This window comes from Varroa destructor, unplaced genomic scaffold (assembly GCF_002443255.2).
Source record: "Varroa destructor unplaced genomic scaffold, Vdes_3.0 BEIS01000001.1, whole genome shotgun sequence".
In the NCBI taxonomy this organism is placed as follows: domain Eukaryota; kingdom Metazoa; phylum Arthropoda; class Arachnida; order Mesostigmata; family Varroidae; genus Varroa; species Varroa destructor.
The window spans coordinates 54562137-54573836 of NW_019211454.1; positions in this window are offsets into that span (position 1 = coordinate 54562137).

Consider the following 11700-nt stretch of genomic DNA (forward strand, 5'->3'; position numbering starts at 1 on the left):
ACTACATAATTGCGGCACTTGAACGGCGATTATCAATAATATTATTTGAGTAGGTTAATTTTTTTGATTATCAAATGTGAAGACATTCGATGCCACCAGGAACACCAATTTTTTCAGCTTCTTTTATAGTTTTAATTCAAACTATTAGAAACTTCATACGTCCTATAACTTTGGCCGTACGATTAGCTACAAACAGAATTGCAGAACATTAAATAAATTAAAATTTTAATTTTTACTATCGTAATACTACTACTAACATAATTTACTATTATATTAGTAGTATTATTATAATAGTAAATTATGTTAGTAGTAGTATTATGATAATAAAAATTATTTTAAAATTTTAATTTTAGCACTTTCAAAGCTTCATTTTTTACATTCATACATTCAAGGCTACAAAAAAAAGAATAAAAGTAGTTAAGAGAGACATTTTACATATGAAATAATTTTGCTAATAAATTCTTTTTTATCTTTTTTTTTTTATATAAGAATAAATAAACAACTTTCTGCTCATATTTATTATTTCCTCCGCTGGCTTCCTACCAAGTTCAAATAGACTTAATCTTCCATCTTAACTTACACTAGTCTTAATGCGTCTACTTCCAGAGAGGAAAGTTAGAGAGACACTAGGGGCCTCAATAGTATTTATACTTTGCGCATCAAAAACGGCGTTAAAGGTATACTTGCACATTCAGTTCTAAAGGCCAATCCCGCTAAAATGCGTAATCATGCAAAGAACTGACGATGACAAATTTCGCTATTTCTACTAGCTTATAATGCTCGTAGATTAACCGTAGATTGATCTTCAAGGATCCGTTAACTGCTTCGTTTGAGTTGCAAGAACTTAGTCGTAGGTTGTAAATACGCTCTTTGAACATATCGTAGTCACCATGAATGTGGGATGTTGAAAAATGGTATATCGTTATTATATCGTTTCATAGGTCTGTTGGAAAAAAATCCAGATAAGTCGAGTAATGCCCGCAGGCTGGATAACCAAAAAACTCTTGAAAACAAACATGACATTTAGCAATGTTAGCCTGGCTTTCGCGGGCTTCAGCGGCGCGCTGAAGTGAGGCGAGTTATGCCGTAGGCATTTTCCTGAATAACCTGCCAGATCCGAGATTATTCAATACACAGGAAGTGAGTTATGCAAGATTAGAAAGCGTTATTTATCAATGCCGAGTATATGTATCGTACACTCAACCGATCTATGGTATAAGGAAAAGAGGTAAATCACTTTGTGCTGTATCTGTTAGCCAAATTCATAGAGAATTAGATAGAACTAAACGTGGATAAGACTGAGGTTATAACAGAACCATAACTCGGGTCGATGCGATGTACATTAAACGATCTGTGCGATATAATTATGGCTAGTATGAGAGTATTCCTATTTTAGACTCTGCGTAGCTGCATTAAAGCGCAGGTGAGTCCCGACACCAGCCTAAAGCACGCGAAAGAAAGAGAAATTATTAATGAGTCATTTTCGCCCACCATAGACATCAAGACATACATAGACCGTAACTCGCATGAAACAAATTTAAGTTAGCGACAATTATTGACTAATGATTTCGGTTAGTCATCGTAAGCGGGTGTAGAGCAAATCTGCTAGACACCGAACTGCGTTATATTAGTTGACAATACCTAGAAGTATTTAAACCAAATCAAATCAATCAATCAATCATCAAAGGTCTCGCGGGATTAAACGCTATTAATGGTTTCTAGATTTAGATGGGAGTTTACGAGGAAGAATAGGTCTGAGGATGTCTTCAGCTAGATTTGTCCACGCTTTATGGCTGTGTCAAGAGATAATTAACGTAACAGGTCGTAAGTTTGTGAAAAACGAGTGCTGTGTAACTGGAAACGTGGGTTGCATGGTTTCCCATGTAGCTTATTCGAACAGCAGCGGTTAAACAAGAATAATTAGTACCGAGGTATTGACTTTTATTTTACCTATTCTACAAAGTACTTAATGAAACGGTACCTGCTGTTTCAGAGGGGTAATATTAGTTTCAGTAAATTTTGGTAATGTGGGTTTGTGCTATTGCAGAGACGTCAGACTGCGATGTTGCTTCCAAAACAAGTAAGAGTAAGACATTCTTGCAGAGTTTTGTCGCGACAGGACCTTTTAAACCGTAGAATCGGTAAGTATTTCCCGAACGCCGTTCGACGAATCTAACAGGGAATATGGATGGACTTGTTATGCTCATAAGGAATATCGAGCATATAGATATTCCCGTAATGTGTCTTATACATTATATATTACCGCATCTATAACGCAATCTGTAACTTCTAAAGGAGCAAGAGTCGACGATGTCGACAACTGTTTGTGTGGTTTCTTATGTGTAGGCTAAAGAGATCTTTGGGAAGGTTTTTTCTATGATACAAAAATAAGAGAGCGTCTATACCGTCTAACGTAGTGAAAAACGATTTTTTTTAAGGCGATTTTCTAACTTCTGTTAATTACTGTAGAAGTGTATGTGTACTTTAAACAGGAAGCACAAAAGCGGATATTTGGAAAAAAAAACACATTTTTCTTGATCTCCGTCGAGCAGGCGAAATGCAAAGAACGATAGAGGATCTTTTGACACAATACTGCTTCCATATTGCTTTCGGTCTTAGTTTTTGAAGCACGACAATATTTTCTAAATAAGCTAAAGAGTTTCATCTTGAGATAAATGAGTAACCGTAACGATTTAACGCAGTTAGTGTAGCACAATGGTGGTCTGATTGCAGTAGGAGCACGCGAATCGAGCACCTGCTACACGATGATTAGAACGCCACAGAGAAAGTTCGGAATAACAAAAGCACCGTAGTGCACTGAGTGAACCAATATTATCGAACCGCTGAAACAGGCTCATGGGATAACGCGGAAAAATGACTGAATGACTTAACAAATTTAGCGGGTTTGCTAAAATAAGGCGATGGAACGATTACAACGACAATGATACAACAAGATAACACGAATCACTTCAACGGGGAATTAGGTGGTGGAATCGAGCTGGTGGAACCCCTGCAACGATCTGGGTTTAGAACGCAAATTCAAAACAAACATACACACCCATGTTTAGGTTCCATTCGAAAAAGTAACGGGATGGTGTTAGATAATGTCCGAGACTTCTGTACGATACGAACCATATGTGGAAGAAAATTATCCTGCACGTTTATTAGCAACATTGAGCGCATACTATACATGCCAGGTTCTGCTTGTGCGTGTATATGGGCCTATGATGATAATAATAACAATGTACAATCAAAGCGAACACGTTAACTGTGTATGTATTACAAAAATAAATATAGAAGGTCGCTTGGAGCAAACCGCAGTAACTCGGTACCCTGCGAAATAGGAAAGACTATTGGTGTTCGTCGCGGGGTAAAAGCGGATGAGATCGAAATAATAAAGGTAATACTTAGAAGGGCCTCCGAGAGGGCAGACAACGTTTCGAAAAGAAGAAACAGGAGAATTTGTTGGGGATGTATGGCGCTTGATAAACATATATACACGACCTAATCAAAATGAGATGAAGTGATTATGCGGCCATTTTTCAACGGGGTGAATCTGAATCATTTTGTGAAGTGGTAGTCAATGGTAGTGAAAACTTGCTTTGTTACCAACGGAACCAAATCGGTCATGTTACCCGTGTATGTACCAGGCAGTTGGAAACCTGGCGCACGAACGAACGTTTTACTTGACATGAGTAAACAACACGACGGATAACAAAGGCCACAGATAGTTGTACTATTTTGAACCTTATGATGCCTCAGATTTCTCCGACAGACCCCGGTATATCTAAATTTAGTCGTAAAATTTTAAACAGTTGAAGCAATTGAAGTTTAGTCTTTAGGCTCAAAGGTTACCTAAGTTGTGGCTCTATTACAACAAAATCAATGGTACTCTTCATCGTTTAGCCTTTACTCGCATTTCCTCGTGTCGATGGCGCCGCGGGGGATAATGTGTTTGGCTAGCGAATTTGAAGACACCTGCCACTCTAAGTTCGAATTTGGATGTAGAGACTTTAGTTTGTGATTGGAATCAACTGTCATGAATAATGCTTAACAGTTTACGTAGCGCATTTCATATACTAAAAATATAGTCTGCGCTTATTTATAATAACGTCACGATAAGATAACGAATATTTTGTCTTCGGGCAGAACGGTTTTAGACGAAAATACGAAGATCGGTATATTGTCCTGTAAAATTTTCTGGAAACAACGTCCCCTGAATGCTCGAAGCCACTGGCTAGGAGAAGAATACGCTCAGTTATGATTATCTTTCCGATCTTAAGATTGGAACACTTTAGAGAATCAACTAATGTTTTACCAAATATAAAGGGACAATTTTTTAATTTCCCTAATGATTATCTTATTCAATATTAAAAACAATCTTTAGTTCTAGTTCAAATCGTATGCTTTCCTGTAAAACGTATACCTTTGGACGTTCAACTGAACGCGAGCCTATGGCAATCATTCCTGTCGTCCTCTACGTCAACTATTAAACCACTACTAAGCTGTATTTACAGGATAATTAAATACATTTGAACAGAAAAGTTTTAGATAATTTGCATCTCGCTCCAAGTTCCGCTACTTCAATGTGCCCGACATTTCGTCTTAAAGAAGCTATCCTGAACACTCACGCATGCGCTATGTTTGAAGGCTCTTTCCTTAGCTGATTTTTAGCTATATTTCCCACACAGACAGTGGTGTGGAAAAGGTGGCTCGATATGACCAATTCGTAGGGATCTAGCACGACAAAGGATGTGTCCTGTATTGCTGCTTCCATTGCACATACGGTGTCTGAAACTAGAAGGACGACTAACTAGCTTAGAGCTTGTCCATACTCAAGCCATTAGAAAGCAAGCTAACTTGGAATTAATATTTAGCAGTGTGTGCTAGGATATTATGCCGTAAAATCCTAATATTTAAGTTTGTTAAGTTTCTGTGACTATGACGAGAATGTTAACATACCAACCTTGAACTTTGCAAGTACTTTTGGGTATTTCGTTCGAAACCATATATCCAACGCAACCCACCCGTCAATTGTCTTGTGAGGGAAAGTGGTGTAATTTGTTCGGTGTATTCAGTTGTTGGAACCGAAATGGGTAAGAGCACAGAAAAGATGTGTGAATTTATATGAAGCAAGATTACTGACAATTTAACAAAGATGGGTTTATTCACGTTGCAGCTGATCCGATTACAGCTTGTCAAGTGAATCTGTTTCGTAAGCCGTTTTGCCTGATAGTACTACAACTAGTGTGCATGAAATGTTTAAGTATGTATAATTTTTCTGCAACAAACACCCGACAACGAGACGTAAATACCGAAAATAGGTGTTTCTACTGTTTGCGAAAGTCGCTTCACAATAGATCCGCAGGAGAGAATTTACAGTTTCTAAAATTCCTCGAAACCAAAAGATGATCCACTTTATCGTTGGGTTGAAAAACGTTTCGACGACAAATCTTCAACGCGAGAGAAATAAATCGAACTTCACAAATAGCACGGTATACACCGTTGTGAATTTCCAGTTCTAAAAGCCTATATAAGTCAATTAGGTACGCAGCTGTACAAACTGCGTAAAACAGACATAACCTGCGAACCAAATAGGCGACACATGCACCGTCTATGTATTTGAGGTACCTTATAGAATATTTCTTTTTTTTTGTATTTGATTAACGCATCCGTTAAACCAAATAAAATGTAAATGAAAAACAGTAACTTAGCACAGATTCAATCCATTGGGGGTTTTCTGACAACAAATGCGTCTGTTAAGGCAATACGCATTGTGAGTGGCCAAAAAAAGGATTGACTCTTATCTCAATAATTCTATTTCGTAAAAATTTGCTTACGAAGCATAGTTTACCACTAATTGACCTATTTCGACTGTGTGAAGCGTACGAACTACGCTTCAATTGTTATATATAGATTAATATATAAACATTCATTCAAACATTTTCCTTAACAGCTGACATCTACTAGCTTCAACACCCCCGCATAAAGAATGACTCATGTAACGTGAAGTTCCATGAATGAAGTGAATAACTCATATTAGGAGTTAGGTAACTTAACAATAACTGTGCCCCACCAGAGAGGAAGAATCTAAAGTCTTATGCGCGGAAGCCCTGCATTGTAGAAATATGTTGCATTGAGGTTACTAAGTCATCTTAGCCTGATTCTTGTCCATAAATAAGTTATTAAGTTTCCATTAATTTCCATGACTGAATGTGTCCTGCAGTCCAGGAGTGTATGATGTTCACCCACAGTTTGAGTCTTGGGTGAATCTTTCCCAGTATAAACTAAGGGGCCTTGCTATAATCACAGCATTCGTGTGATCGCTAAAGAAGATATTTGCGTCTCAACTTTGATTAGCAGCATTCGCCGGCTGTCGTGCTTCTACTGGAATAGTAGTGCTTGAGGTATGTGAGGGAGCAATCCTTTACACCAGTTGAAGCTCGCAGTTAAAAATACTCCAGCGTGCACCAGTATGCTGTAAAGTCACTGCAGTAGTATCAAATCAACATGACCGTTTCCATTATGCATCCATTATAATTTATTCATTTGCAACTTCTTGTGTAGTATAGGTCGTCTGCCGTAATCAAATGCACGAACTTGATCTTTTCTCACAATAGACGCCTTCGGGTTTCCAAATATGCTATAGAACGTATGTTCTATAGCATATTTGGAATAGGAAAGGAATACATCAGATGCTTCAAGTTTTATATTGGTTTAATAATCAATATATCTATTTGCTTTATAAACTTATTAATGAATCTCCGATCTTCTACGTTAGATCGTTTCCAAACTACAAAAGTTTTTGAAGAACTTTGTAGACGCGAAAACCAACCTATAAACATTGTTAATGGTCGAAACGATAGATCTAATTGTTGTCTCGCTGTTGGTCTGCTCAATTTATAATGCGCGTTTTTTTCTCTTACCGCCACAAAACGGTAGGCGTCTCTATATTAAATTTGCATGTAGCTCCTTAAAAATGCAATCATTTCTGTTATTTAGCGTTTCATCCCAGTGAGGATTATTTGTTGAGCCCTACGCTGCTAAACCCATTTACTCTACTGTTTCAAAGTTTTGTCCTCATGTATGTGTCGACCATCAGTCACCTACTGAAGATCTCAGAGGAACTTTTTCTGAAAGCCTCAAACAAAAAACGTGTCTGAGTTTGCGTAATCGATACCTTATTTGTTATATCCAGAAAATAATCCATGTATGTATATAAATTCCAAAACAACATTGTCCTATAAATTCTGACTATAAGAGACAAAGCTTGAATAGGGGCCGTCTCGCACCTGCTGCAAATCACAGGCCATCCAGTAAAAATATGAAAGAGACACTTTCGCTGACGCCTCAGGTTAGTGAGTAGAATACTACAAAAACATTTGGCTATAACGTTTGAATGACGTAAATCGGTGTAGACCAATGGGATAACTTAATTATCTGTTAATAAAAATCTGAGCTGTTCGGAAATACGGGTCTAAGGAGCATATTCAACAGTATGCGTTCGTGCACTTATGGATCTGTCATTTATGGAATTAAATTAGTTTATGTTACCATTAGAAGCACGCGAGCCTTTCCTCTGCAGGGCATTGCAAAGTATGTTTATTCACATTACCGTCATTATGTAAAAACTCCGGTTCAAGCCCCAGGATTTGTCATTTACTTATGTACCTTGTGTGAAATACAAAAGCCTGTTTATTGTCCTAAGTGGACAGGGCAAATAGACAACACTCAGTTTTCAACTTCAGCATTTAGTTTTGAATAATGGAAACATCTTGCTGCCTCATTTCACAACATTTCTTTCATGAAATTATTTTGCCTTTTTAGATTGAGTTCGACCACTTTCTGAATACTTCAATTAAAGGATATAAAGGCAAATTAACCAAGTTTTAAGTATTTAGACAGATATATATGTTTTTTACCTGGGTCAATCTCTATGGCAATAAGCAGAGCAACGAAAGCTGTCTGATTGCGAAATGCTGCCTTTATCGTTATAAATCCGATTATTTTTTTGTCTATGTAAGTCGACTTTTTCGCTAAATCTCCTTTCAATATTATTTACAACTTTAAACTTTAATTTGCAAGTATGTGCCATATGGAGGTATTTTTAGATTTCTGCTCAAAATAGTTTAGCATACATCGGTATCGTTCGTTTATTCAAGCTATAAATGCTCAAAAGTAATCAAGGTCCGGAAGTAACAGTCTCTTTTAAGTCTTTTACTAAACTTATACATAAAAGAATCCTTTAGCTATGTGTATATAATAGTTATGTCAATCAGGAGATCTAGCTGCGTTTTGTGCAATATTCGTTATGCTCAAGCAAGGAATGATGATAGATTTACAATAAGATCTGCAGCGACCGAAGAAAAGATCGAATTTATATGTCTACCACTTCATTTCAAGCGATAGCTGTTTCCAAGTTCTTTTCTAATGACGGCACGCAGTGCCTAATAGTATTCGTCATAATTTTCGTTCTTGTCAAATTTCAATTAGTTTTTTGTTGAAAATGGGCCGGTAATTTACTACCACGTTCATATGTTCATTAATTATTATTTTAATTATTATATTAATTATTAATAATTAAAACATATCCAATCAAAATTAAAATGGATCAATCACGTTCGAAATCCTCACTTATTATTTCCAGCCAGGAATAGTTTATAAATCAAGTAATCCGCTAACTGTCAGTTGTCTGTCTGCTTGTCACGTTACAAGGCAATAAAGGATCGTCTTCGTATCGGACCATTTCCTTTTCAATTACAGTGTCAAAGAAAGGTGGCAGGTTTTCGGGTGGCAGTAATCAGAAGCGCATCGGAAGAAGGCTACAAACAGAATCATACATCATACCTCATTAAGTACATGGCAAACCGAAGCCTCTTGAACACTTTAAGGTATAAACGTAGTAGGAAGCTTCAATTCCAAGGCTGTTGAATTTCTTCTAAATCTAGAAAAAGCTGAAGAGTTAAAGGTGTTTTTCACAATTAACTGCAACCTTTTTGACTCAAGCGGATCGAATCGAGAGGATGTCCATGTTGACGTGAATTAGAAAGCTGGCACAGTTCCATCCGTAGTCCTCGAGTGGATTTGATACATAATATCGTAGTCGGTCTTTCAATAATACACAATTATAATATTATAATATGATATACACTTTCATTTCGTAAAGTAGGATGATGGTGCTCTAAAATGCTTTTATACATATATAACACACAAAAAGCATTTCTATCCTATTTCGAGAATTTCCTAGTTAAATCAATTAGCTAGCTTTGGTACTATTTAGAAAAGGGTGTGGCTTACATAGATCAAAACGTACCTAATATTATAGGTAAGTTTTTTCCATAAGGGGCTGTGATTATCGTGTTATTCGATATTATTGTATTATTATTATTATTGTATATTGATACTGTATTATCGTATGTGTATTCCTCAAGCTCACTTCATTTAAGGTAAATTCTAATAATTCGCGACGTAATGCACATGCCGACCGAGCGATGCGTTCCGCCAGTAATATTTTTCTAAAAAAAAATATGTTCAATGCTATCAAATGTAGCACGGTGGGGCACCAATGACATGTTGTACAACAAATGGGAAACTACGACCCCTTAGTATGAATTCGTACATATCTACGATCTTTTGCAAAGCTGAGTTCTACTCTGAAGCCACATAATCAGTTGAATCACCGCACCGAGCGCGTGCGGTTTCATATATGCTCAAAATGCGGCGGTCCATATAGCACTTAGAATATTATGTGATATTATTCAACATAATAACTTTCATAACACAGAACTTGCTCTTAATTCACCTTTGGGAACGTAGCTTTGAGACAAGCAAGACTGTGGTAGAAACACAAGGCGAAACAAATGCGAAAAGAAACAATGAAATATCATGTACTAAGTTTCAAACTTACGTACATCTAAAAAGTAGTTTTTTGGAAGTTTGATAGTATTGAGGTTAGCGTTTCTTCGCTGAAAATTCGAAATAGCTCGTATAGATCTACCTTCCCTTACTTCCGCTGGAGGGGAAGCGCCCCAGAGACTGAAACTACGCGGACTATTTTCTTCCAAAACTATAATTTACAGTACTACATGTATATATGTTACCCTTTTGTGAAAAATCTATTCAATATATCTAATCTTCTAACTTAGAGTCGGATTAAAAAGATACGCACTGAGATTCTCAGGCGGAACTCACGGATGTTGAACGCTCGTCGGGCTTATCTGTGGATCAGATTCACTTACCATTAGCGATGTACAGCCAAGTGTATGATGAAAGAATAACCGAATCTCGAGTCAAGCATGCGTTCGCTGGCTTAACCGATGTCCGCCATATTGCATCTTCTAAAGTCTAACTTTTTTTGGGAAAGGGTAGCAAAGGTTCGACATTTTTTGCCTTTAGGCGACTCGTAAACAGGCAATATCATATCGATTTATTCGAAAAGGAATATGAATTCGGTCTCAAAATCTATAGACAATGATAAGGTCTTTTGTAGTCTAGCCATGATCACTATTTAGTTGAATAAAGATTCAACTAAATAGTGATCTCACGACTAAGCTAAAAATAGGGGTCTCAGGAAGATCACATTCAAACTTGCTCAAAATGATACTGATAGGTGATTTTTTAGATTCAATAGCACCAATGATAGGCGCCACATACTCTTTGAAGCTAACTGCTTGCATCTGGATAATAATAATGACAATCATTGTTGTTAGATAAATCTAACATTTCATGTTAGTTTGGTTTCGTAATTAGAGCTCTTAATACTCATCGCTCACCACACGTTTACGATTTTTGCTAAAATTGCTCATTTAACTAGTTAGTAATTATATGACTAGATGGTAACTTCAAATACTTACTATTAATACGTGACACTCCTCAACGAGCTCCGCCTAATTTGAGTTTTACAACGCTTCGATGAGCCTGTTTTGGTTCATTTCATAGGTTGGAGCAAATTTCGGAAGAATCTACCTCGAGGTTTTGTTTTAAGTTTTTTTTGACTTATTCACCTTGTGAGCCCTAAAACAACGTCGAATATCGGCTCATCATGAGATTTGCAAAACTCTCACAAAAACAAATCTAAATAAATATTAATTACTATTATTTAATCACGATTATGTTACTTTACTTCGGTAGATAGCGTTACATGGAAAAAGCAAAACAAAAAAAACGTTATATATCTTTCAAACGAAATAAAGGAGCCAGATTCGAATGGTAATAACGAACGCTACCTAATTTAGGAAAAGGAAATGCAGTATTCGAACATTTTGAACGTATCGAAGGTATTCAAGTTCCTGAACTTTCCAAAGACGGAGAGCAACCAAGTACAACTTAACTCATCATGCCCCACTGCATTCTTGTGTCACTGCTATAAAATGAGGATGAACCTGTTCGACTGGGAAATCTGTAACATGTGCGTTTAAGTTTGAAAGTTACTGATGGCAACGCCAATTTTTTGCTTACAGCAGCGTTTCTATTAGAACTAAGTTGAAATATTTTAATAACAAAGTGATGCTATAAAATTATCTGAGGCAACACGATGTTTCTTTAAGCGAAACAAGACGGCCATCGGCACGCATATGAACCCGAAGAGATCGTCTAGACAAACGCATATAGCAAAAAACTTTTACACACACGAGACCGATATATAGACAAACTTTAAAAGAAGTTAGAGGATCCCAGTTGATGGAAGTGTTCGCAAACATG